This window comes from Macaca mulatta, chromosome 14 (assembly GCF_049350105.2).
Source record: "Macaca mulatta isolate MMU2019108-1 chromosome 14, T2T-MMU8v2.0, whole genome shotgun sequence".
Lineage (NCBI taxonomy): Eukaryota > Metazoa > Chordata > Mammalia > Primates > Cercopithecidae > Macaca > Macaca mulatta.
This window is the reverse complement of record NC_133419.1, coordinates 14,482,056-14,509,617: the sequence shown is the minus strand read 5'-3', so window position 1 is coordinate 14,509,617 and position 27,562 is coordinate 14,482,056. Positions and strand designations below refer to the sequence as shown.

Sequence of the window (27,562 nt, the reverse complement as noted above, 5' to 3'; positions counted from 1 at the left end):
ATTCCCAACTATGCTCCCTGCAGAACTCAAGGCAGCCTTGTCCCTGTTCCCAGGTATCACGTGAATTTGTTTTTGTCCTTTCATTTAGGTAAAATTTTGAATTTCTTTCTTTCCTTCTGTCTGTCTTTCTTTCTTTCTTCTTTCTTTCTTTTTTTTTTTGAGATGGAGTCTCACTCTGTCACCTAGGCTGGAGTGCAGTGGCATGATCTTGGCTCACTGCAACCTCTGCCTCCTGGGTTTAAGCAATTCTCCTACCTCAGCCTCCTGAGTAGCTGAGATTACAGGCGCCCACCCCCCACCGGCCCCGCACCCAGTTAATTTTTGTATTTTTTAGTAGAGACAGGGTTTCTCCATGTTGACCAGGTTGATCTCGAACTCCTGACCTCAGGTGATCTGCCCGCCTCAGCCTCTCAAAGTGCTGGTATTACAGGCATGAGCCACCATGCCCAGCCAATTTTTTTTTTTCCTTTTCTGCTTTTCTTACCAACGCCGTACTAGAAGGAAAGTCATAGCAATTTTCTTAAAGTTATAATTAATGTGGATATTATTAAACAATGGAAATGAATTTTGTACATTTCTGATCTTCAGCTGTGTTCCAGGAGCTGCACCGGGTGGGTGCCTTATTTATGTTTTCTCATTTTTAATTCTTACTGGGAGGTAGCAGTGCTAATCCTTTTAAAGATGAGAAAAGACCTTCTCTTCTTTTTTTTTTTTTTTTTTTTTTGGAAAGGGAAGATAAGCATCCATTTGCTAGTTTTGTTTTGTTTTGTTTTTTTCAGTCCCACAGGCCCACCCACCAGTCACTCTACATGGTGCCAACACTTCCCACAGGGCCTTGCCTGAGCCTCTCCTATGACTGCTGCTTTCCCTGCCCAGCCTCTGGGCAGTGCCCTGCCAAGATAGACATCCGTGCCTTTGCCCCAGCATTCATCTGCTCCTTCTATACAATCCCACGTTATCCAGTTAAGAATCTGCTCTGGAATTCTCCTTGGGAGGCTGAGGCAGGAGAGTCACCTGAGCCCCAGAGGTCAAGGCTGCAGTGAGCCGTGATCGTACTACTGCACTCCAGCTTGGGTGACAGAGCAGAGATCCTGCCTCAAAAAAAAAAAAAAAAAAAAAAGTGTGACCTTTGTACATTAGAGCTTTCTCAAATGCTCGTTGAAAGAATGTTGAAGGAATTGTGCCAATCTTTGCTGGCTTTTATTTTTCCCACCTCTTAGCCCTAATTACACCATGATTCTCTTCAATGATTCCTAAAAGTCATTTTGTTAGTTTTAGAATTTTTCAGCTCCTAAACTTTGCCTGTGTTTCAGTGGTGACCTGCCTGCAGGTCCTTCCTACTGCTCACTTTTGGTGGGTTTTGCTTTCCCTTATTGCCTTATTCTCATGCCTTCTTGTTCTGCTTTCCACAGTGGAGAAGGCAGAAGCCGGTTGGGTTGGGTGCTGCTTTTCTGTCCCCTGTTAACACCGCTATACCTGTCTGAAAGAGCCGGCTGCCCTCCCTGCCATCTCCTTTCCTCTGAGGACGACTTACTTATCCTTTTTCTTTTATTTATTTATTTTTTTAGAAACGGGATCTTGCTCTGCCACCCAGGCTGGAGTGCAGTGGTACAGTCATAGTCCACTGTAACCTCGAACTCCTGGGCTCAAGTGATCCTTCCACCTCAGCCTCCTAGGACTTTGGGTGCATGCCACCACACCAGCTAATTCCTTAATTGTTTTTGTAGAGACAGGGGCTCACTATGTCTCACTAATTTGCCTAGGCTGGTCTTGACTTCCTGGCCTCGACCTCCTGGCCTCAAGCAATCCTCCCGCCTCTGCCTCCCAAAGTGCCAAGGCAGGAGGATGTCCCAAAATCCTCCCCCAAGTTTCAGTTCAATTAGTGCTTTGGCTTTCCCGACTCTAGTCTCCTGTGTCTCTGAGGATGTGGGAGCACAAAGCTAATCTGCCCCCCGCCTCTCCTGCCGTGAGCCCCATGGTAGCTCGTACTCAGGCTTTGCAGGAAGGAACAAAGGTGGGGCTGCCGCCTGTGCACCTTGGCCTTTCTGTGGTCCAGAATCTAACAGCACTCACACCTTTGGCTTCCAAGAAGCACTCTGCCATGTGTCTATTTATATCACTCCCCATTGAGTTTCTGGTCCTTTTATAATCTGGGCCAAGCCTCCTCAGTCTTCATGACCCCCTCAAAGGCGAAGCGGGTTCTGAATGGCACCCAGCCTGCCAGGAGCCCACACAGCTCACCCGAATGGTAGCCCTGGGAAACTAAATGCTCCCAACTAATGGCAATGCAAGAAACTCACACACCGTGGTGGCAACTGTGGGATTGAATGCGCTGTTCACAAGAGGTCCCAGGTCCTTCACCCTCTGAGGCCCAGAGGGCACCCCCTGGCAAGGAGGAGTCACTCCCACTGAGTGGCTGAGAGGCTGGAGATTAATTCAGATGACGGCAAATGTTTATTCATAGCAAGAAAGCGACCAGTCGGGCAGAATTTTGACTTGTCAGTGCCAAGCCTCAAACCGACAGCTCAGGCCCCAGCTCCTGGCCATAAAGCCACCTGACCTCTTCCTAGGTCTTCCGCAGCTATTTGGGACCTTTGCTAGCTGGGCCCAGGAGCCCTGCTGTGGGGCCGGGATTTCCCCCGACCCATCCAGACAGTTGAAAAGATGCCCTTAGGAAGCCTTCAGGATTTCAGCTGATTAATTAAATTAACATGTATCATCCACTTCCTGCGAAGGTGTGGACAGCAATGGGCAGAGAGCCAGAGCATCTTGCCCTAGAACAGCAGGGCGGGCACTATCTCTGCGTCCTGCCGGCTCGGTGTGAAGTCCTCTCTGTGCGTGGACTGGCCCCTAGAATCCTCCCCAGCCCGGTTCACAGATGACAAACCTGAGGCAAGAAGGCTCATGGGTCTATGCAGCCAGGAGGGGGCTGAGCTGAGACTTAAAAGCAAAACTGAGTTGGATCTTCCTGAATCTATCCTTGGAGACGGTCTCAACCCACAGTCCCCACAGCCACCTGAGAACCACTAAAGAGGCTAGTTTAAATGCGGGTTTCATCTCCACCTGCTCCCCCGGGCTGATTCCCTAGGTCTCGGGTGGGGCCTGGAAATCTGCCTTCCTGGCTGTTTTCCAAGGCAGTGAGCCAGCCCCACAGGGACCCACTGGCCGACTCTAACCTCAGAGGTCTAGAGAGGGGAACCTGTGGCCAACACCACACAGCAAGACAGACCAGAGCCTGGATCCCCTCACCGAGGCTGGGCTGCCTGCTTGCTTGGGTTGGGAGGAGGCACAGCTGGCACGGCAGGGCCTGGCTCTGTACCCCACACCCGGAGGTAAGCCAGGCTGTGTTCTCCTCTCTCCCTGGCTCCATCTTACTCTGGCCCACTGCAGCCCTACAGATAGGAACTGTGTTTCTGATGTTTGTAATTCTAAAAATACGTTTTAGAAAGCTGGAAATAAGAAACAAACCCTCTTTTTCACCAGCACAGAGAAGGACAGGCTGTCAGCCAGCAGGCCCATGCGCAGATCCCACCATACTCACAGCCAGGCCTGTCCAGTGGGGGGAACAAAGAAGGTCCTGCCGGGGTGGAGCTGACATTCCAGTGGGTGCTGGGTGATGAAGCAGAGAAACAGGGGGGCTGAGATGGGGGCTTTCCCCAGGGAGGATGTCTTAGTCCATTCTGGCTGTTGTGACCAAAAAAAAAAAAACAAAAAAAAAACAAAAAGCATAAACTGGGTGGCTTATAAACAGAAATTTATTCTCACAATTCTGGAGACAAAGTCCAAGATCAAGGTGCCAACAAATTTAGTGTCTGGTGAGGGACCACTTTCTGATTCCCTGTGTCCTCACATGGCAGAAGAGGCAAGGGGGCTAAGGTCTCTTACAAAGGCACTTGGTTGGGTGCAGAGGCTCACACCTGTAATCCTAGCACTTTGGGAGGCCAAGGCTGGAGGATCACTTGAGCCTCGGAGTTCAAGACCAGCCTGGACAACATGACAAAACCTTATCTCTACAAAAACAAGTCAGAAGAGAAAGTGGGAATTAATTCCTGTCCTTAGAGTCCTGAGTGGGGCCTTCCAACAGAGGTGGGTGGGTTCGAGTCCTTCCGCGCTCTCCTTCCCTTGCCCTCTGTCCCAGAGGTTGCTGAAAGCTATTGCTGCCCCCGGGCAGGTCTGGGGCCAGAGGCATAAGCGTGCACCCACTGGAAGGGGACCCCACAGCTGGACCTGGCTGCAGGGGACATGGAGTGGCCTTGAGGGACCCGCAGCTGGAGGGAGAAGGAAAGTCAAGGGGCACATACTGGGCAAATGTTAGGTTTCAAAAACCCAGGGAAATCCAGACACTGCCCAAAAAAAGAGGTTCTAGAACCAGGATTTTCAAATTTAGAAAATTCAAAAAATCAAGTGGAAAAGAAGATTGTTTCTGGGAAACAAAGGCCTCCCAGAAAACCAGAAACACAGGTGGAAGTCACGAAAGAAAAGATAGGCTTGGCGGATGTCTTTTCATCTACCTGTGAATGTTAGGGGCTCCGGAAGGAGAAGAGGAAGCAGGTCTGGAGATGGTGAATATGATCAATAAATAATAGTAGAAATTTTCCCTGAGCAGAAGAGGGCATGAGTTTGCACATTGAAAAGGTTGGTAGAGTTCCAGGCAGGGTTACATTAAAGAAAAAGATACACCCTTGGCATCTCCTGGTGACATTCTTGAAATCCACAGATAAAATCAAAGAGACTTCCCAACAGAATAAACAGATAATTGACCAAGGAAGAAGAAAAAAAAAAAAAAAACATTGGCAGCAGATTCCTCATCTGCAGCACTGAAAGCCGGAGGGCTCTGGCTGGACTGGGCCCAGGAAGCCTCACCACAGCATTCATACCATTCGCTGACCAGACTAAGAAATACATTTTGCAGACGAGCAAGAGGAATTCAGAGGATATTTCCCGCTTGTGTGACGTCTGAGGGAAATCATCAAGAAAGGCTCTAATAAAATGGCAGTTGACCAGAGTAGAGACCCCAAGATGGAAGGAGAAGGAATCATTGTTAGTTGAGTCTCACAGTTTATAGCGAAATATCAGTGGAAGGTGGCAGGGATAAGAGCCTTCTTGGGGTAGCTCTTACTGGGGAGGGCAGGGCAGAAGGAAGCAGAGACAGTCCTAGGGGGAGGCAGGTGCTTACCCTGTTTCCAACAGACTGGACTGAACCTTCCTCCCTGGTTTGTTTATAATGTTTCTATATAATGATTAGGAAGCAACCCTTGGCTGAAATGACAGATTGAGAATTCGAAAGAGAATAAATAGTAATTTGCCCAAACCATCAAAACTATGGAAAAAGAAGTAAAATAAACCATTCACATAGAATAAAGTGACATAAAAATGTCAGATCCCTCAGTTGTTCTAACAAAATCTGAGACTGCTTTAGACTGGGTTAGAAAACAAAATCCAGCTATAGTTGTTTACAAAAAAAATCTGAAACAGGATAGTAAGAAGAGGTTCAAAATTATGAATTGGGTCAGGTGCAGTGGCTCACGTCTATAATCCCAGCACTTTGGGAGGCCAATGTGGGTGGGTCGCTTGAGCCCAGGAGTTTTGAGATCAGTCTGGGTGACGTGGCAAGACCTGTCTCTACCAAAAAAATTACAAATAGTTAGCTGGGTGTGGTGGCTCGTGCCTGTAGTCTCAGCTACTTGGGAGGCCAAGGCAGGAGGATTGCTTGTGCCCAGGAGGTGGGGGTTGCAGTGAGCCGAGATCGCGCCACTGCACTCCAGCCTGGACAACAAAGTGAGATCTTGTCTCACTAACGAAAAAAAAAAAAAAAAACACCCAAAATTAAAAGTTTAACAAAAGCATACCTGGCACATGTAACCAAAAAGAAAGAATTGGCAAAGTTAATATCTAAGTGGGTTTTAGGGTCCAAAGCATTAAAAGGATGAAGAGGACATTGGGTAAAGATAAAAAGTTCAATCTGTGGAGAAGATGAATAGTAACTTCCATTAACCTTTGGACCTCAACTCGCATGATAACCAACTCTAATGGAGAATGAGAGGTAATGGCTGAGGAAGGCTCTAGGCCCAGAAGGTCTAGGTTTGAATTCCCACTCCACCCACTGATAAGCATGGCATGGACATTAATTCTCTGTGCCTTGCCTTCCTCATCCGTAAAACGGGTTGGTAATCCTTTAACAGGCATTAAGTGGAAGAGTTAATGCAGGTTGTAATGTGACTGTTACTCAACAGATGTGAGCTATTTTAATTATACATAAACACTACTGGCAGTAAAAGGAGAACTTTAATAGATGCACACATGAAACTCTAGGGAGTGAAGTGTGGGAGGCAGAATTAGTTACTTGTCCTCACTAAGCCTCAGTTTCTCTTCTGTGAAACGGGTAAAAAGGCTGCCTTACTCACAGTGTTGGCGAGACTCCCGGAGATGTTTACCATCTGCACAGCACGCAGGACTCTGAGAAGTGTTTGTGAACTGTTCTGGAGGGTTGAATCTTTGTCCTTTGAGAGGGGCTGGATTTTTGGCTGAACCTGAAATAATAAATAAACAAGCCTCAATGCAAAGTCACAAGCTGTCATTGTGGGCTCGAGATGACTCCCATTAGGAAAGGGAATGGAGGTATCAGTTAGTGCATCAGGACCCGGGGTGATCACTCCCCAGAATGCCATTACCCTGTTCAATCTCCATGAACACCCTGGGGGAGGGAGATAAACCTTCACAGGTAAGAGGAGTGAGGCTCAGAGACACTGAGTCATTTGTGAGGTCGCTGAGCTGATGAGCAGCTGAGGGAAAATTCAAATCTGGGGAGGGTCTTACTGCATAGTCCAGCATCCCTGGAGCCTCTCGTCCATGCCAGGTGTTTGGAGCAATGGGACATCTCATAAATAGTGTGTGCAACCTCCCAGGGGACAACTTCTGCTGTCAGCTGCCCAGACCAATCAACTGTAGAGAGCAGCAGCCCCAAGACAGGACACCAGCGTTGAGTTGGACAGATGCTGGCTTGACCTTGGGATGTCACGTGCACACACATAAACACACACACAGACACCCCCACTGGACACGAGGGTTACAGAAGCTCACAGGATGTGCCTGGTGCCCAGCAGGTGCATGATCGATGTTCCTTCCCCCTCCAGCAGCTCCTGCCTACTCTTCCTTGCCAGAACCCCATCCTATCCATCACCCTCCACTGCAAGTTTCTGAGCCGCTTTAGGTCACGAGTCCTTCTCTCCTCTTCCAGGTGAGGCAGGTGTGCTTGGGGGACACCCATGTGACACAGTCGGGGTGAGTCTCCTCACTTGTTTTTCTTCTCAGGCATGTACGTTGGAGAGAGGCTCACAGAGCTGGAGTGATTGGAAGCCCGTTTCTATATACAACTCCAGGTGGGCAGCTGCTTTTCCAACAGACCGGATGGAACCTTCCTCCCTGGATTGTCCTGGCAGATTCCCGCTGGGGCTGAACCACATGCTGGGTTCATGGCCAAGTCCATCCTCAGGTTGGCCAGCTGGGACCAAGATGCTAAGGTGTCCTCCCACCTAGAGCAAGGGCACCCACATTGTTCTAATGCAGGACTCCCCGAAACAGTTTCTTAAAAGAAACAGAAAAGTCAAAACGTGTCAGTATATCCACGAACGTGCTCTTCAGAACAGCAATCATCATTGCAGAAAAACTGGGTCATTGTCTCCCAGGTGCCAGTGTGCAGCTGGGAGGTGTCTGTGCCAGAGGCCTGAGGAAGGGCCCAGGAATGTGGCCTGTTCTTGAGAACTGAAGCACTGCGGCTGGCCCCCTGTGAACTGCTTCCTCCTCAACACACCCCACACCTCAATGAACTAGAGTTCCAGGCTCTCAGATGCCCCAGAATGGAAACCAAGAAAACCCATGTCCTTCAGCTGGAAATTCCCAAATAAGTCCCTTCACCCTTTCCTTGTGTTTGGGGTTGTATGTTCTTAAACAGTGGGACCCTTTCCTGCTGTTTTCCCTGGGCCCCAGGGCAAGCTGTAAATAGTGGTCACCAGGCCGGTCCTGTGTTTGCTGGCAGTACTGAACTTGGCCCCTTTTCCCACTGAGGGAGGGCAAAGCTGACTGCAAGGCAAGACACATCATCCTGAGCCGGGTTTGTGGGAGGCTTTCTGTCTCCTCTTTTTTCAGTGAACCCAGGTGTTGTCAGAGGAAGTAACTTCTTATTGTAGGGTTGGGATTTCATGCAGCACAGGCATAAGGGCCCAGCCTTGGCCTTAAAATGTTCTGTCCCTAGGCCTCATGTAGGTCTGGGCCCCTCTGCCAGCCAATTTTCTGCATGACCTTGGACTGGTCACTGTACCTTTTGTGAGAGGAGGCAGTTAGGGGCTGGCTAGGCAGGTAGAGAGGGAGAGTCTCAGGAGAGAACAACACCCACAAGGAAGCATGTGCACTGCCCCTGTTATGTAGCTAGCAGGTGGAGATGTGGTTAAGGACTTCCTCTTATACCAAGATGTTTGCTCAGAATGGACTGTCCCAACTTAGGCACAAGCACAATAAATCAACTAAATGTCCTTAATTTGACCCAGCTTATTATAATATCATGACCATGACATCTACATTGCAATTTTACCACCACCACCCCTAATTGGGCTTTTCTGTGGTGCCTATGGGTAATAATTACAATGGAGTAACTGTGGACAAGAATGCACCTGCACAGTGAGAAGTGGAACTAGGAAGCAACTTGGAAGTAGGAGGTAATGTAAGATGCAAATGAGAAAAATATCCCTAGAAAGAAGGGATAAAAACCCCTGGATGAGCTAGTCAGCAGCAACCCACTTTCAGGTCCCCTGTCTTTACTGATAGCCGTCTTTCTGTCACTTAATAAAACTCGACTCTGCCTTACCCACCCTCCTGTTTCTGCATACCTCATTCTTCATGGTCACGAGACAAGAACTTGGAACTTGCTAAATTAAGGAGTAAGGAAACTGCAACATTTCCTAGGGGCTCACCCAGGATAACCCAGACCTCTGGTAACACTGTGAAATTCACCCAGCCCTCCTAATGGTTATATCAAAAAACCCCACAAAGGACAGTCCTAGTGGATCAGGGAAACAAACCCTAGAACGTCCCCAGAAAAGGCACCAGCCCCCGAAGCCAGTTCTCTTGGTCAATCCTATCGACCCTGTCCAGGTCCCCCCTTAAACTTGCCCCATCATAGAAATTTTTGTTCTAGTTGAGTCCAAGCCTCACTGATGCCCCTGCAAGAAATGCCTTGTGAATATGGCCCTATTAAGGTACAGGTCGCCTTTTCTCTAAAGGGAGAGCTAAAGGTAGCTCTTTGTAGGTTTTCAGGCGACCCTGGCAGGTATATAACGGCTTTCCAGGATTTAACCCAAGTATTTGAACTCTCCTGGAAGGACGTTATATTACTCTTAAAGCAAACTCTGACCACCGTGGAGAAACAGGCCTCTCTGCAAGTTGCAGAGAAATTTGGAAATGAGCTTTGTACATCCTATAGTGCCAGAGAAGGCAAGGAGCCTTATTCAATTGGAAAGACAGCGATACCACTGGAGGACCCTAAATGGGACCATGATGATAACATGGGAGAATGGAGGAGGAAACACTTTCAGGTGTGCGTATTGGAGGGCTTGGGAAGGACTAGAGCTAAGCCTTTCAATTACTCAAAACTATGATCAACCAGAGATTAGATGAGAATCCCTCTGGCTTTCTGGAAAGGCTAAGAGAGGACTTGGTGAAGCACACCCCTCTATCTCCTGATTCAGTTGAGAGACAACTAATCCTAAATGATAAATTTGTTACTCTGGCAACACCAGATATCAGGAGGAAGCTACAAAAACAGACCATAGGACCAGGTAGCACTTTAGAAAACCACCTAAAGGTGATCACCTTAGTCTTTTACAATGGAGTTCAGGAGGAGGCTTAGGAGAAAGAGAGGAGACATAAGAAAAAGGCAGGGGCTCTAGTAGCTGCTCTACAGGCCTCCGGACCCCAGGATCGCCTAGGTGCACCTGCTAATTGCTACAAGTGTGACAAACCAGGGCACTTCTAAGAAGAATTGCCCAGACAGCAAGAGAAGATTACCTTGACCCTGTTCAGCCTGTGGTGGGTACCACTGGAAGGCAGGCAGACTGTCCCCAGAGGTACAGGTCGCTGGGTCCAGAGCCAGCCTCACAATTGGTCCAGCAAAACTGAAAGGTCCGAGGACTCGACTCCCCGGCTCCAACATCTCAGGTTGCCATCACCATCCAGGAGCCCCAGGTGATTCTGGAGGTCAAAGGGAGGAAGGTGAACTTCCTTCTCAATACCAGAGCTGCCATTTCTGTTCTCTTCTCCTCCCTTAGTATGATTGTGATGGGCATTTCAGGAAAGCCCTTAACCTGATACTTTCCCCAATCCCTTAGTTGTAGTTGGGAAGACCTCTTGTTTACTCATGGCTTTTTAATCATGCCTGAAAGCTCTACTCCTCTGCTAGGTAGGTATATTTTAGCTCATATGGGGACCACCATCCTTATGGCTCCAGGATAGACTCTTTATAAACCCAAAAGTTTGGGCAATTCAGGGAAAAATTGGCTGAGCCACCACAGCCACATCCGTCCAAATCCATTTTAAGGACCCCACTTCATTCCCTAACAAAAGACAATATCCCCTAAAGCCAGAAGCTAAGAAGGGGCTCATGCCTGTAGTCCCAGCATTTTGGGAGGCTGAGGCAGGCAGATCATGAGGTCAGGAGTTCAAGACCAGCCTGACCAACATGGTGACACCCTGTCTCTACTAAAAATACAAAAAATTTGTGGGGCATGGTGGTGTGCCCCTGTAATCCCAGCTACTAAGGAGGCTGAAGCAGGAGAATCACTTGAACCCAGGAGGTGGAGGTCACAGTGAGCTGAGATCACACTGTTGCACTTCAGCCTGGGCAACACAGCAAGACTCTGTCTCAAAAAAAAAAAAAAAAAAGGAGGCAGAAAAACATGAAAAGACTAGACTGGCCTAGCCTTCCAGCCTACATCTTTCTCCCATGCTGGATGATTCCTGCCCTCAACCATTGAACTCAAAGTTCTTCACTTTTGGAACTCAAACTGGCTCTCCTTGCTCCTCAGTTTGCAGATGGCCTATTGTGGGACCTTGTGATCATGTGAGTCAATACTTAATAAACTCATATATATTAGTTCTGTACCTATAGAGAACTGTGGCTAATACAGATTTTGGTACTGGGAGTAGGATGGTTCTAAAGGAAAAGAATATTAAGGATGGAGTTCTTTCCTTGGTTTGGGGGTTTCTGGAGTTGGCTGCTCAATATGATTAGACTCAAAAATGCTAAGGACTCCACTTCTAATAGTGTGGAGAACACTGATAATCCTTGGCATGAACTGTTTAGACAGTTATGCAAAATAAATGCATTTGACACTCCTGATTCACTGCTCATGAGAGGCAAAGAGTTTAGTGACTCTATATGTAATACCTTTGACTATATTTGGAAAACCAAGGAACATAATGAAGCTGGTTGGTTGCACCTAAGTTCACTGGACAAAGTGATGAAAGAAAATGATGAACTCAGGGATTCTAACTCCTGACTTCAAAAGAGAGATCTGACCCTTCAATCTGCTAAGATTGCCCTAAGTGAGTCTTATCTCCTGTAGAGAAAGAGCTGAAATTGTGGAAAAACGGACACATGCTCTTGTCATGCAAGTGGCTAACCTGCAATGAAAGATGCATGCACAACCTGGCCAGGTGTCTACTGTTAAAGTGAGGGCATTGACTGGGAAAAAATGGGACCCTGCAACCTGGAGTGGGGATGTGTGGGAGAACCCTGATGAAGCTGGGGACACTGAGTTTGCAAACTCTGATAAACTTTTCTTTGCCAGAAGAAACAGCCTCCCCACCCCCAGTAGTGGTAACATCCCCTCCCTGACCCATACTGCCATCAGCCTTTACACCTTTGGAGATAAACCCTGTGCTGCTGGAGGCAAGAGTGATGGCCTCTCCTGAGGCGGTTGCCAGGCAAGATAATGTTAATTCTTCTCAGGAGCCACTCCCAACACCTTTGTTTGCTTCTAGACCTATAACTAGACTAAAGTCCTGGTGGGCCCCTAGAGGTGAGGTTGAGAGTGTAACCTATGAGGACGTACACTACAGTTGAAAAGAACTGCTTGAGTTTTCTAATTTACATAAACAGAAGTCTGGAGAACAGGCAAGGAAATGAATATTAAAGGTGTGAGATAATAGTGGAAAGAACATAGAGATGGATTAGGCTGAATTTATTGACTTGGGCCAACTAAGTAGGACTCTGCATTTAATATTGCAGCTCAGGGAATCAGAAAAGGTTCTAATAGTTTATTTCCTTGGTTGGCTGAAATATGGATTAAAAGATGAGCAAGCTGGAAATGCCTGATCTCCCTTGGTTTAATGTAGAGGAAGGGATTCAAAGGCTTAGGGAGATTGGGATGGTGGAGTAAATTAGTCATATTAGACCTACTCATCCCAGCTGGGAGGGTCCAGAAGATATGCCCTGGACCAATGCCTTGTGAAATAGATTTGCGGGGGAAGCATCTGCATCTTTGAAGGGCCCTGTAATTGCTCTTCTCTGTATGTCAGATCTACCAGTGGGAACTGCAGTCACTCAACTACAAATTTTAAATACAATGGGAAAAATCGGATCCCTAGGTGGCAGGAGCCAAGTGGTGGCACTCAACCGTCAAAGGCAAGGTGGGTGTAGCTACCGTAATGGACAGCAGAGGCACAGCAGCAATCAGAGTAGTCTGACTCATGTAGCGCTCCAGCCCTGGCTAATTAATCATGGTGTTCCTAGAAGTGAAATTGATAGGAAGCCTATTGCATTCCTACTTAATTTATATAAAAAGGAAACTTCTAGGTCAAATGGAAAAAAAGACAAATTCAAATTATAAAAGTAGAGAATCACAATCTCTCAGTCAATTTCCAGACTTCAGCCAGTTTACAGACCCAGAACCCCTTGAATGAAGGGGAGGCCAGGTCCTCTTGGGGAAGGACCCTATTACACTACCCACAATTTATGCTGTTAATCTTTCTCCCGTCCTTCCCCAAAGAGACTGCTGGCCTTTTACCAGGGTAACTGTGCATTACCTGGGAAAAGGAAATGATCAGACATTTCAAGGACTACTGGACACTTGCTCTGAGCTGATGTTGATTCCAGGGGACCCAAAACATCATTGTGGTCCTACAGTTAAAGTAGGGGTTTATGGAGGTCAGGTAATTAATGGAGTTTTCACTCAAGTCTGACTTACAATGGGTGCAGTGGTCCCTGGACTCATCCTGTGGTCATTTTCCCAGTGCCACAATGCATAATTGGCACAGACATACTTAGTAGCTGGCAGAACCCCCACACTTGGCTCCCTGACTGGTAGGGTGAGGGCTATTTTGTGGGAAAGGCCAGATGGAAGCCATTAGAACTGCCTCTACCTAGAAAAATAGTAAATCAAAAACAATATCACATCCCCAGAGGGACTGTGGAGATTAGTGCCACCATCAAGGACTTCAAAGATACAGGGATGGTGATTCCCACCACATTCCCACTCAAATCTCCCATTTGGCCTGTGCAGAAGACATATGGATCTTGCAGAATGACAGTGGGTTATCGTAAGCTTAACCCAGTGGTGACTCCAATTGCAGCTGTTGTACCAGATGTGGTTTCATTGCTTGAGCAAATTAACACATCTCCTGGTACCTGGTAAGCAGCCATTGACTTGACAAATGTCTTTTTCTCTATTCTCGTCCATAAGGCCCACCGGAAGTAATCTGCCTTCAGCTGGCAAGGCCAGCAATATACCTTTACTGTCTTACTCAGGGATATATCAACTCTCTGGCTTTGTGACATAATCTTATTTGGAGAGAACTTGATTGCTTTTCACTTCCAAAAGATATCACACTGTTCCATTATATTGATGACATTATGCTAATTGGATCCAGTGAAAAACAAATAGCAAACACACTGGACTTACTTTTTGAGACATTTGTGTGCCAGAAGATGGGAAATAAATCCAACTAAAATTCAGGGACTTTCCACCTCAGTAAAATTCCTTTTCTTTTATTTATTTATTTATTTATTTTAATTTTTTTTTTTTTTTTTTTTTTTTTTTTTTTGAGATAGAGTTTCACTCCATCACCCAGGCTAGAGTGCAGTGGCATGATCTTGGCTCACTGCAACTGCTGCCTCCTGGATTCAAGCGATTCTCTTGCCTCAGCCTCCTGAGTAGCTGAGATTACAGGTGCACACCACCAAGCCTGGCTAACTTTTGTAATTTTAGTAGAGACAGGGTTTCACCATGTTGGCCAGGCTGGTCTCCAACTCCTGACCTCAGGTGATCTGTCCACTTCAGTCTCCCAAAGTGCTGGGAATACAGGCATGAGCCGCTGTGCCCAGCCCTCAGTAAAATTTCTAGGGCTCCAGTGGTGTAGAGCCTGTGGAGATATTCCTTCTAAGGTGAAGGATAAGTTCCTGTACTTGGCCCCTCCCACAACCAAGAAAAAGGTATAATGCCTAGTGGGACAATTTGGATTTTGGAGGCAATACATTTCTCATTTGGGTTTGTTAATCTGGCCCATTTATCAAGTGACCCAAAAGGTTGACAGTTTTGAGTGGGGTCCAAGACAAGAGAAGGCTCTGCAACAGGTCCAGGCTGCTGTGCAAGCTGCTCTGCCACTTGGGCCATATGACCCAGCAGATCTAATGGTGCTTGAGGTGTCAGTGGCAGATAGGGTTGCTGTTTGGAGGCTTTGGCAGGCCCCCATAGATGAATCACAGCAGAGGCCTCTAGGATTTTGGAGCAAGGCCCTGCCATCTTCTGCAGATACTATTCTCCTTTGGAGAGACAGTTCTTGGCCTGTTACTGGGCTTTCAAGGAAACTGAATGTTTGACTGTGGATTATCAAGTCATCGTGGAACCTGAACTGCCCGTCATAAACTGGGTGCTTTCTAGCCCATCTAGCCATAAAGTGGGTCATGCACAGCAGCATTCCATCATCAAATGGAAGTGGTATATATGTGACAGGGCACGAGCAGGTCTCGAGGGCACAAGTAGATTACATGAGGAAGTGGCTCAAATGTCCGTGGTCTCACTCCTGCCACCCTGCCTTCTCTCCCCGAGCCTGCACCGATGGCCTCATGGAGAGTTCCCTATGATCAATTGACAGAGGAAGAGAAGACTAAGGCCTGGGTTCACAAACAGTATGCAGGCACTACCCAAAAGTGGACAGCTGCAGCACTGCAGCTCCTTTCTAGGACATCTCTGAAGCAGTGAAGGGAAGTCTTCCCAGTGGGCAGAACTTCGAGCAGTGCACCAGGCTGTGCACTTTGCATAGAAGGAGAAATGGTCAGATGTGCAATTATATACTGATTTGTGGACTGTGACTAACGATTTAGCCGGGAATTTGGGGACTTGGAAGAAGCATGATTGGAAAATTGATGACAAAGAAATTTGGGGAAGAGGTGTGTGGATGGAATTCTCTCAGTGGTCAAAAACTGAAGACATTTTATCCCATGTGAGTGCTAACCAACCGGGGCCCTCAGCAGAGGAGGATTTTAATAATCAAGAGGATAGGGTGGCAAGTTCTGTGGACCCCACTCAGCCTTTCCCCAGCCACCCCTGTCATCAATCAATAGGCCCATGAACAAAGTGTCCACGGTGGCAGGGATGGTGGTTACCCATGGACTCAGCAACATGGACTTTCACTCATCAAGACTGACCTGGCTATGGCCACTGCTGAGTGCCCAATTTGCCAGCAGCAGAAACCAACACTGAGCCCTCGATATGGCACCAATCCTCAGAGTAATCAGCCAGCTACCTGGTGGCAGGTTGATTATATTGGACCTCTTCCATTAAGAAAAGGGCAGAGGTTTGTCCACACTGGAATAGACACTTACTCCAGATATGGGTTTGCCTATCTTGCACACAATGCTTCTGCCAAGACTACCATCTGTGGACTCACAGAATGCCTTATTCACCATCGTGGTATTCTACACAGCATTGCCTCTGACCAAGGCACTCACATTATGGCTAAAGAAATGCAGCAGTTGGCTCGTGCTCATGGAATTCACTGGTCTTACCATGTTCCCCATTATCCTGAAGCAGCTGGATTGATAGGATGCTGGAATGGCCTTTTCGCCCAGCTAGTTTTTTGTATTTTTTTTAGTAGAGACGGGGTTTCACCGTGTTAGCCAGGCTGGTCTCGATCTCCTGACCTCGTGATCCGCCCGTCTCGGCCTCCCAAAGTGCTGGGATTACAGGCTTGAGCCACCGCGCCCGGCCTTGGAATGGCCTTTTGAAGTCACAATTATGTCAACTAGGTGACAATACCTTGCAGGGCTGAGGCAAAGTTTTCCAGAAGGCTGTGTATGCTCTGATTCAGCACCCAATATGTTTCTCCCATAGCCAAGATTTACGGGTCCAGGAATCAAGGGGTGAAAGTGGAAATGGCACCACTCACCACCACTCCTAGTGTTCACTAGCAAAATTTTTGCTTCCTGTTTCTGCAACATTATGTTCTGCTGGCCTAGAGGTCTTAGTTCCAGAGGGAGGAGCGCTGTCACCAGGTGACACAACAATGATTCCATTAAACTGGAAGTTAAGATTGCCACCTGGACACTTTGTGCTCCTCTTACTTTTAAGTTAACAGGGTAAGAAGGGACTTACAGTGTTGGCTGGGATGATTATCCCGGACTGTCAAGGCGAAATCAGTCTACTATTCCACAATGGAGGTAAGGAAGAGTATGCATGGAACACACGAGATCCATTAGGGCCTCTCTTAGTATTACCATACCCTGTGATTAAGGTCAGTGGAAAACTATAACAGTCCAATCTAGACAGGACTACGAATGTCTCCCAGACCTTTCAGAAATAAAGGTTTGGGTCACTCCACCAGGAAAAAAAACCACAACCTGCTGAGGTGTTTGCTGAAGGCAAAGGGAATACAGAATGGGTAGTAGAAGAAGGTGGTTATCAATACCAGCTACGACCATGTGATCAGCTGCAGAAACGAGGACTGTGGTTGTCATTATGATTTCCTCCTCCTTTTGTTAAGAACATGTTTGTGCATGTACACACTTGTACTAAGAAAATATCTTCATTCCAGTTTTCCTTTATCATGTGACATAAGATTTTTTGACTTATGTCAGAATTTAAGTATTGTTAACTTTATGTAACAGTATTTGGGTTGGGGATAGGTGCACTTCCAGTTGTATGAAGGATAGTTGTATTATGTTAGGTGTAATTATGATTTTATTATTGTCCTTTTTGAAGATTATGTATGATCTTAGGAGATGTGTATGGGTTCAAGTTGACAAGTGGTGGACTTGTGATGGTTAATACTGAGTGTCGACTTGATTGGATTGAAAGATCCAAAGTATTGATCCTGGGTATCTGGGAGGGTGTCATCAAAGGAGATTAACATTTTGAGTCAGTGGGGTGGGAAAGGCAGATCCACCCTTAATATAGGTGGGCACCATCTAATCATCTGCCAGCATGGCTAAATGTGAAGAGACTAGAATGGCCCAGCCTCCCAGCCTACATCTTTCTCCCATGCTGGATGCTTCCTGCCCTCAAGCACTGGACTCCAAGTTCTTCAGTTTTTGGACTCAGACTGGCTTCCTCGCCCCTCAGCTTGCAGATGGCCTATTGTGGGACCTTATGATCATGTGCGTTAATAAGAAAATCATATATATATATATATCTTTTTAGTTCTGTCCCTCTAGAGAACGCTAATACAGCAGCTAATATTTATACTAAGTATGTTTTCTCAATTATCCATGCCCATAGCACTATCTGGAAAGGGAGACGCTTCCTCACAGCCAATGGGTCTCCCATTAAACACCATCAGGAAATTGACAGGCTACTATTCTCAATCTTCTTTCCATGGGAAGTGGCAGTAATACATTGTAAAGGCCACCAAAAGGGGACAGATAAAACAGCTGAGCGAAATAAGTTGGCAGACCAAGCTAAATTGACAGCAAAAGCGCCCCATATTTCTGATCCAGTTAAGGTCCCCCTGACCTGGAAGGGCTCCATAAAAGAAAAAAAAACCCTCAGTATTCTCCTGTGGAGATATAATGGGCCACCTCTCAGGGAAAGAGCTTTCAGCTCTCAGGATGGTGACACTCAGAGGATGGCAATACGTAAAAATTTATTTAGAATGGTCAAACAGGTACTTAATGTTTGTGAGGCTTGCCTTAAACATAATGCCAACTAACAGATTCTTCCCCCAGAACACCAAGAATAGGAGACTACCCAAGGGAAGACTGGCAGATGGGTTTCACCCATATTCCAAGGATAAGGGACATCCAGCCTCTGTTCGTATGGGTGGATACCTTCACTAACTGGGTAGAAGTATTCCCATGCCAGATAGAGAAAGCCTCTGAGGTAATAAAAGTACTAATCAATGAGACAATTATTTGCTTTGGACTCGCTAAGTACCTCCAGAGTGATAACGGTCTCGAGCTTACTGAACCACAGGGCAATTTCCTCCCACACTTAGTAAGGAAACACCTGAGCTAAATAAAAGAGACATCCCTGCGATGTTTGATGTCACACTGCTGCCCATCGCCAGGTTACCAGAGATAATTTGGAGAGTCTCATGCCATCTCTGCCTTTAGCAACCTGGTCAAGTATCTGCTGGACTTCTAGGCCACAGAAAGATGGCCACGGAGGGGTGCAGAAATAGGCTGAGGGCTCTTGGGAAGAAAGACACGATGAGGCAGTCGGAGGTGGGGAAGAAAAGAAGACAGACTTTCACAATGGAATTAGGCAGTGGGGAGAGATCCGTTTCCCCACATCAGGGAGAAGAAGGTATAGGTGGGGAAGGGGGTGGCCGGGAGCAGAAGGAAGAGGACTCAAGATGGAAAGGGAGCTGCTGTGCCCATGGCAATATCACTTGGAGAGGTCGTCTTCATACTTTCAAGCCTTTTCCCCTGGGCTTTTGATTGTGTCTGTGCCCCATTTCTTGTCCTTTCTGCAGATGTCCAGTGAGATTACTTCATCCTTGTGCTGTTCTTGTGTGGCTTTCTGGGCAGCAGGGATGTTGAACTTCCTTTCTAACACTGTGCTAGGCAAGGCAGGGAGCATTCCTCTGCCCTTTCTCTTGTGCCAAACTGGAAAAGTGCGGTCTAGACTTCAGTGACAACCCTGCCAGCCGAGCCCTGTGCATCCACTACCTTGACACAGGGTGTTTTCCCACCAGAAGCCCTGCTGTGTTCTCCTGGCCCAAGTAGGGGATTCCATGCCTTCCCTTTCATGCTCTTAGCGCCAGCAGCCAAGTTTCTCCCTTCCAGAGTCTCCAGGGATGGCAAATGTAAGTGGAGACAAACCACATCAGGTGCCCATCCCCTAAAAGGTTAAGTGTGTATTTGTGGCTGTGGTGCCTTTGTGTTTTCATTCTCTTCCCCTTTCTGTAAAATTTGGTCGTCTCTGTGGTTTTATACTTGGTCAAAAGTACTCATCTTGGCGATGCACTTTTGTATGCATGAGAGAATTGGGGGAATGCCCATGTGGTACAAGAAAGGACCCCTGACCCCTTTCCTTCTCTGTGGTCCCCGGCATTAGATTGGGGGTTCTGGGAGAGGCAGGTGAATGTCCTAATGTGAATTGTTTATTTGCAACTGGAGTGTTTTGAAGTCTTTGGTGTTGCGCTGAGAGAGGACACCGCCACCTGGTGTTCATGAGGTGTCTGTGCAGAACAGTAAATGGCAAATGAACCACCACAAAATTGTTGCTGTTGTTGACCTTGCGCTTTTTGTAGGTTAGTGCACCTATCTGTGAGGGATTTCGGTTACCTCCCTGAGTCTGTAAGCAACCACAAGCCCTTCCACTGGATGGGGGGAAAGTCCCTTCAACCCCCACTTAAAATATATATATTCTACGTTGTTCTTACCCACATATTTGACCTGGTTAGACTCTTCACCTAATAGAAGAGACAATATGGCTGGGAAAATAAGTAAGTGAAAATGTGGGAGAAAAATCATCGTTAAAATTGTGAATGTTCATTTTTAAAGGTTCCTTCGCCTGACTACAATATGATGCATGTTTGAATTGTTGCTTCTGCCTGTTTTTTCTCAAATAAATATTTAATGTTAATCATCTCAAAACTGACAAGAACACAAAAGTAAAACGCAAATGCAGAGCCACCTTTGTTACCCAAATCTGTGTCTATTTCTGATAGTCCATGGGATGTGGTCTTCTTGGAAGCCAGGGTTGGTCTCCCCACAGACCCCAGCCTAAGACCACCAGTTAGGCACCCAGGACTTGGAAGGCAGAGCCTGTGAGCTCTTCCATCCAGGATCTGACTCTGCAAAATGACTTGATAAATGCAACCTGCAAACTCCCATGTTCAGACTTCATATGCATGAGCCGTTGGACAGAGGGTTTCTTAGTACATACTTTAATGCATGTTTATGTGCAATCTTGTTAGTGGGAATATAAGTTTGTGAAGAACCTCTCGTTTCAATACGCAGTTAATGCATTAAAAGCCTGGGAATTTGGGGCTATATTTTTCCTTTCTGACTCAATAATCTTCAAAGAATTCATAGGAAGTCAGTATTTGCAGACAAGTGGTTAACTTGGCTAAAACATACAAAACACTCAGAACCCACAAAACACTCAGAGGTTTAGAAGAACGTTTTATGCTTAAGAGGCAGGGTTAAGTAAAGGGGCTATAGAAATCAGTGTCCCTGGCTGGGCAGTCAGGAGAGCAGGGGTCAAATTCTATGACTCACTTCTCTGTATCTCAGTTGGAAATGAATGGGTGTCCTGGTTCCCACCTTCCCACACGCTGTGATACTTCAAACTCCTTGGTGAAGGGCCTCTTCTCAGCCCAAGATCTTGATTGTGAACATTAACAAAGAGAACATTCATCCTTCATAGAAGATAACTCAGTAATGATATTTGATTTGGTGAATAAATATATCATTTAAAAAACATTTTGGGAGGGAACACGACAGTGGTGGAGTAATTACAATCAGATGAGATTGGTATTAAAATTGAGTAAAACCCCAACTATTACCAGTTGACAATCATGTGTCCTGCTAACTGTCCCAGGGCTCTCAGCCTGGAACTGAAATAAATGGGTTACAAATGGTGCTGGATGTCTTTTTCAGTTCATTTGAAAACATGGATTTGATCATAATCAGCTCCCTTTCTGCTGGAAAAAAAGAGGAAGGGTCCATAACTGGTGTTACCTACTCTGTGTTGGTTTTAGGGAAGAAATAATACTTAGATGTGGGCTTACTTTAACTTCTTGCCTTTTTCACCCCCAGAACAATGCAAACTTATTGAAATGTGGCGTGTGTGTGTGTGTGTGTGTGCATATAACAGGAAGACGGGAAGGGTAAGGACCATTATTGAAAGAGGAAGGGGTTGTACTTTGGTAACATAGAACATGAAACCATAAAATTTGGTCTATCCAAATCTACAGCTCCTTTCAATGCCCCATTTATGATGAGCGAAGAGGAAGGAATCAGGTAGTTGGTTGTGGGTAAGAATTTCAGTTTCTCCTGAGCACCAGAATCTTTTTCAGTTTTTATCTGTCTTTCCTTACTCCTTGTCTACAAACTCTCCCTTCCCCGTTGACCCACTAATAGAAGCTTATATGTTAAAATATTTTCGGAGGACTTCATGACACTAGTCAGAAGTCCAAGAGTGGTCTGGTCTAAGGAAGACTTCATGGGGCAGCTGGAAAAAAGTGGAATTGGCTCAGGCAACATCTTTCTTTTCAGATGCTGTTTAGATGACACGGAGGAGATAACACAGTCTGTCAACAGGGAGGCCTAAAAGTTAAAAAGCAGTGGCCAAGCAGGACTTGTGTCTTCTCAGGGTTTTGCCAGGCTCTAGTAGCATGAAATCCAGACAACTTTAAAGGTGGGGGAGGGGGGGAGAGAGAGAGAGACAGGTGCCTTTAAGCAGACATTTTTATAGCACACACGTTGGAAACCACTGCAGACTTCAGAGTAAATGCATAGCTTCCAAATCCAAATGTTAACATTCCCCTCCTCTGTTTTTACACAAATGCCTTCAGGTGAAGAAGTGACACACATTGGGAAAGGGCACCTGCTTCCTATTTTAGTCCCAGAATGACTTTTGCTTCAAGAGTCCCAACTGTTCCCGCTCCCCAACCCCACCCTTGTTCAAGTAGCAATATGAATTTCCTGGCCCAGAGACCTAAACAAGAAGTCACAAATTTCTATATGATTTTGGTTGCACTTGTCATTTCAATACTTAGGAAAACAGAAGTAATCAGAAATGACCACGCTGCTTGGAGATGAGAGAAACCCTATTCAGGGAGAGATTTAAGATTTAATGCTCTTGGTCAGGGGTGTCTCCAGTTGCTGCAGTGCCTGAAACCAAACTCTGCCTCTTCCAAAATGCCCAGTATCCCCTCTTCTTGAAATTCCTGGTGCCATAGATGGCCAGGGTGATGACAACAGCCAAAATGGTGGTGGCCCCCACTGCGATACCAGCTGTAGTCCCTCCTGACAGACCACCACCATCCCCATGGATGGCATTCATGGTGCTGTGCAGCTCTATCAGCTCTCCCAGCCTCCACTGGTGGGTCTGGGAATCTTTAAGCCAGGATCTCACATTCTCAGAACTGGTCACTATGACAGCGTTGGTGTCAGCCTCACTCATAAGGGGTGGCTGGGTGAAAGGCAGGAGACTAGCAGGAGGAAGGAACTTTTCTGTAAAGAGCCTGGCCTTGACGCAGTAGGACACTTGACATCCATCGCTGATGAGGGCTAGGTGCTGGCTGAAGCCCCCTGGCCACTTTTTCAGGGAAGGTGCCCCTAAATCTTTGGATATGCCTGGATCCACCAGGGGGTTCCCAACTGTGCAGCTGAAGAACCCACCAAAAGGGACCGCAAACCTGCTTCCCAACTCATAGTCCTGAGAAACGCAGACCTTGAGGTTTTCAAAGAGTCTCAGGGGAAAGTAGCCGGCTGGGCATGACTGCGCATTTGTCATGGGGTTTATGCTGTTGCTGCTGAAGAGGCCTCCGAAAAGCAATCCTGAGTTCTCAGGTACTTGGCTACTGGCCACACACCAAAAAGCCCTGAATTCATCCTTTGCCACCTGGAACACATCTTCACACACAGTCTTGCAGAAGACAAGAAGGGTGCACTTCTTACAACACTCCAGATGGTTGTAACCCTCCTCACGAGTCTCGGATAGCAGATACACTGGGCAGTAGCCAGAGGGGCAGGAGAAATCGCCAGTGAGTGGATTCTTCTGCTCCAACTTTTGGCAGAGGAGGACATCCCTACTCCCTGAGAGCTGAGTGCATTCCTGATAAACCCCACCGAAAGAGAAGTTGGTCATTTTCCCCTCGCAGGAGCCATCATCTGTGTTGGCCTGAAAATTGAAGTTGGGAGAATTGAGATCTGTGCAGCTAGGGTAGGTGTTGAATGTGTAATAGCGCTTCACAGCAGTTTCCACCGTCTTTGACACCTTCCTCACCAGGGGGCCTGGCAAGTCAGGCAGCATGTTGGGGTTGACGAAGAAATGCAGTGGCAGGCCAGAGCGGTCGATGGCCACCAGGTGGTTGGGGGTTGGCCACCTGTTGCCAGGCCTGGAGGGTGATGCCTGGGTGAAAAGGAATCCCTCCGCACCCCCTCTGCACCCTGGAGTTGGTTCGGTTTGAGAGGTAGCCCTTGGTAAGGACATTCTGCGAGATATAGCTTTCCTCAAATTTGAAGTTCACGGTGTTTTGGAAGGCAAGTCCAGCAGAGGCGGTCACGGCACTACGACTGCTCTGGCTGTCTTGGAGAAAGGAGGTCTTGATGTGGTCCTCCTGAATAAGAGCAGCCCCAGCGTCCACACTGGTGATGACGTGGGTGCCATAGTTGAGGACCAGGAGTTCTGCCAGGTAGGTGGCCGTCCTCGTCTGGTTGTTCTCTAGACGGTCAGAGATGTCAAGGGGCTCCTTCCTGAAACCTGAGCTTAGCTCTAAAGTTGGGTTGATTTTGACTGTGTAGATGAGGTTTCTTACCTGAACTCAAGTAGTTATAGCTTGGTCCTTCACTTGAAGGGTTTTCATTCTCTGGAACTCAGCAGAGAACTTGCCGTTGACTTTGGAATAAAGAGAGAGATCTGTGTTGATGGAGTAGGAAGTGCTGCTCTGGTAATTAACCTAAGATTCCAGGATTTCTGAGTTCATCTCCAGGTTGCTCTGTTTCTGGGGAATGGTGAAGATTTCATCAGGGGTGATATACTGTCCATCCTCAGTTGTCCTGCAGTTGGTGTAAGTCAAGTCCATCACCCATCCCATATCCACATTCTGCAGATTGTCCCAGCCCCCCTCCAGGTAGGACTTCCAGGACAGGCAGTTTCAAGGCATCCTTGCATTTTTGAAATCAACTTCATCTGTCTCTCCCAAAGGCTTGCCTGATGTAGCCCATGCTGCCACTGTCCAGAAAAAGATGGCAGCCCTGAAACTGTTCATGGCTCAGACAGCCCCAGCCACACAGGAGCCTACACAGTGGCCAGCAAGCTTCAGGCAAACTAAATGGAGAAAAAGAAAGCAGCTGTGGAAACAGTTCTCCAAAATTCAACAGTTTTCCAAAAGCTACCAGTTTCTCTTTAAGCTAATCTAATTGCAAAATAAGGAAATGAGAGTTGGTTGGAATATAAAAGTCCATCAGGACTTTGAAAAATTTATGCCATGCTACACATGCAAACACAGCCCTACTTTCCCAAGAGTTAACTATCCTAATTTTCCCCCAGCCCTGGCTGGTCACTCTGCTGCAGGGGTGTGCACTTAGAAAAAGTGTGACCCCACACCCTACTGCTTCTGCCACCAGAAAGTTTGTCTTTTCTTTTTTCTCACTCTCTTAGACTTGATGTTTTACAATTTCCCTGATTGCTGTTTCCTGGGACTCCAATTCCAGTTTCCTTTTATTGGAAACACAGAGACGAATGACAACATCATCCTTACTGAAACACCCTGCCTCCACCATACCCATGCAAGCTGTAAGTCAAGGCCAACCCGGTTTCCCATTTTCCTGGGGGTAGAGGCTGTTTCCACAAAAGAAAGGAGTGAAACTCTTGGACACTTGTCCTGTAGGTTTCATTGTTATAAGCCCTAATAGTTCTGTCTTCGGGGATGACATTATCTGGGGCAGAGCTGACAAGGCCTGAAAAGGATTCTGTTAAAATATGCTGAAAAACCCCAGTTTGCATTGTCCTAAGCATTCAGAGTGAGAGCGAGGGACCCCCATACTAACCTGTTTTCTCTCAGGTAGAAATATTCAAGACAAAACCACATTATTATCTAGATTTTGATTATCGATGGCAGACAGGGGCCAAGGAACATATGTGTATGTGTACACACATTTATATAGCCCCTGTGTGTGTGCATTTTGCATGAAATTGGTGCCTGTTATACCTTTAATTTTTCATTCCATTGCTAAGTGTGTGTGTTCAGTTTAGGTGCATAAAAAGAATGTGGCTCTTCATTACTCAGTATTTTTCAAATCAAAACCACAATGAGATACCATCTCACACCAGTTAGAATGGAAATCATTAAAAAATCAGGAAACAACAGGTGCTAGAGAGGATGTGGAGAAATAGGAACACTTTTACACTGTTGGTGAGACTGTAAACTAGTTCAACCATTATGGAAAACAGTGTGGTGATTCCTCAAGGATCTAGAACTAGAAATCCCATTTGACCCAGCCATCCCATCACTGGGTATAGACCCAAAGGATTGCAAATCATGCTGCTATACAGACACATGCACACGTATGTTTATTGCAGCACTATTCACAATAGCAAAGACTTAGAATCAACCCAAATGTCCATCAGTGACAGCCTGGATTAAGAAAATGTGGCATATATACACCATGGAATACTATGCAGCCATGAAAAATTCTGAGTTCGTGTCCTTTGTAAGGACATGGCTGCAGCTGGAAACCATCATTCTCAGCAAACTATTGCAAGAACAGAAAACCAAATACTGCTTGTTCTCACTCATAGGTGGGAATTGAACAATGAGATCACTTGGACACAGGAAGGGGATCATCACACACTGGGTCCTATTGCGGGAAGGGACAGGGGAGGGATAGCATTAGGAGACATACCTAATGTAAATGACGAATTAATGGGTGCAGCACACCAACATGGCACATGTATACATATGTAACAAACCTGCACATTGTGCACATGTACCCTAGAACTTAAAGTATAATAAATAAAAAAAGCAACAATTCATTTGCTACATCATTAGAAGAATATAATTTCATACATGTCTTCTCATATGCCAATGCAAACTCTATTAGAGACCCTAATTTAAAACAATGTTTCCAGGCCCATTGATCTGGTGCCAGGATTGATTGAGACCCAACTCTGTTAATTCTTTAGGACAATTAGGCTGTGTCTTAGTACACTTAATGATAGCCGGGGACTCCAGGGGAGTTAATGAAGCTCCCAATTGCATCCTTAGCATTCCCAAAATTATACCATGTACCAGATGCGGTGCTGAGACTGAAAAAGTCAGGTTGCAATTCACAGGTATCACTACACCATCACCTGTATGCATCCTGGAAGGAAGATTCCAAGGAATTGAATTCCTCTGATGGTCATTGATGCAACTAAGAAGTGTTTTTAGAAAGAATGAGGCTAGTTGCCTAGCTTACAAGGCTCAGTTTCACTAGTTATTATAAAAACCATGATGGTGTTCTGTAAATCCAGAAATACTGCATTCTGAGTCTTTTTTTTCTCCAAGACAGGGTCTCGCTTATTTCCTAGGCATGGTCCCACTATGATCATGGTCCCATGATCAGCATGGGAGTTTTGACCTGCTCTATTTCCAACATGGGTCTTTTTACCCCTGCTTGGGCAACCTGGTGGTCTGCTCTAGGAAGGTCACCATAGTGATGCTGAACTTAGTGCAGACCCCCGATTGGCATAGCACACTACAGCCCAGAACTCCCGGACTCAAGTTATCCTCTTGCCTCAGCCTCCAGAGAAGCTGGGACTACAGGCACGAGATACTATGCCCATCCATTCTGAGTGTATTTGTGCCACGGTTATCATGCTTCTGGGAGTTGGCACCAGCTAGCCAAGAGGGATTAATTTATGAACCAGTGCCCAGTCTATATTTGGCTAGAGAACCAAACTTTGCATAAGATCTTCTGGTTAATTTATAAATCAGTTAGTTATAAATATATTCCTCAGCAGCATGATCCCAGAATTAGAAAAATGAGAGTTGAATGTCCTTGAGTACTTCCAATAAATCTGTTGAAATATGTACACATTTCTCTTCAAACTATTTCTGGGATTGTTCATCAAAATTAGAATACTCTCTCACTTACACCACTTTGGAGGGAAGCTGACAATTTGTCACCCTCTCCTTTCTCTTTAGTAGATCCTGATGAGCCTTCACTCTCCTGAAATGAAAATACAAGCAAGGTTAATAAAAATAATTCTATATTCTGGTGTTCCTATTTCTCCAGATGTCCTGTCACTGTAATTTTTATTTCTTCTACAGCCTTTGACTTCATTTTATTACAGAAATAAAGGAAAATAGCTACAAGAACCAAAAAGAGCAAAATTACATTGTATTCATAAAACAA

General features: G+C 46.2%; 1 pseudogene across 1 annotated transcript; it reads right to left on the bottom strand.

The window, feature by feature from the left end:
* Nucleotides 1–21,889: 21,889 nt before the first annotated feature.
* On the bottom strand, nt 21,890–24,447 carry LOC699903 (macrophage-expressed gene 1 protein-like; annotated as a pseudogene). Its single transcript, XR_013403787.1, has one exon. The product of XR_013403787.1 is annotated as a macrophage-expressed gene 1 protein-like (transcript).
* Nucleotides 24,448–27,562: the final 3,115 nt, after the last annotated feature.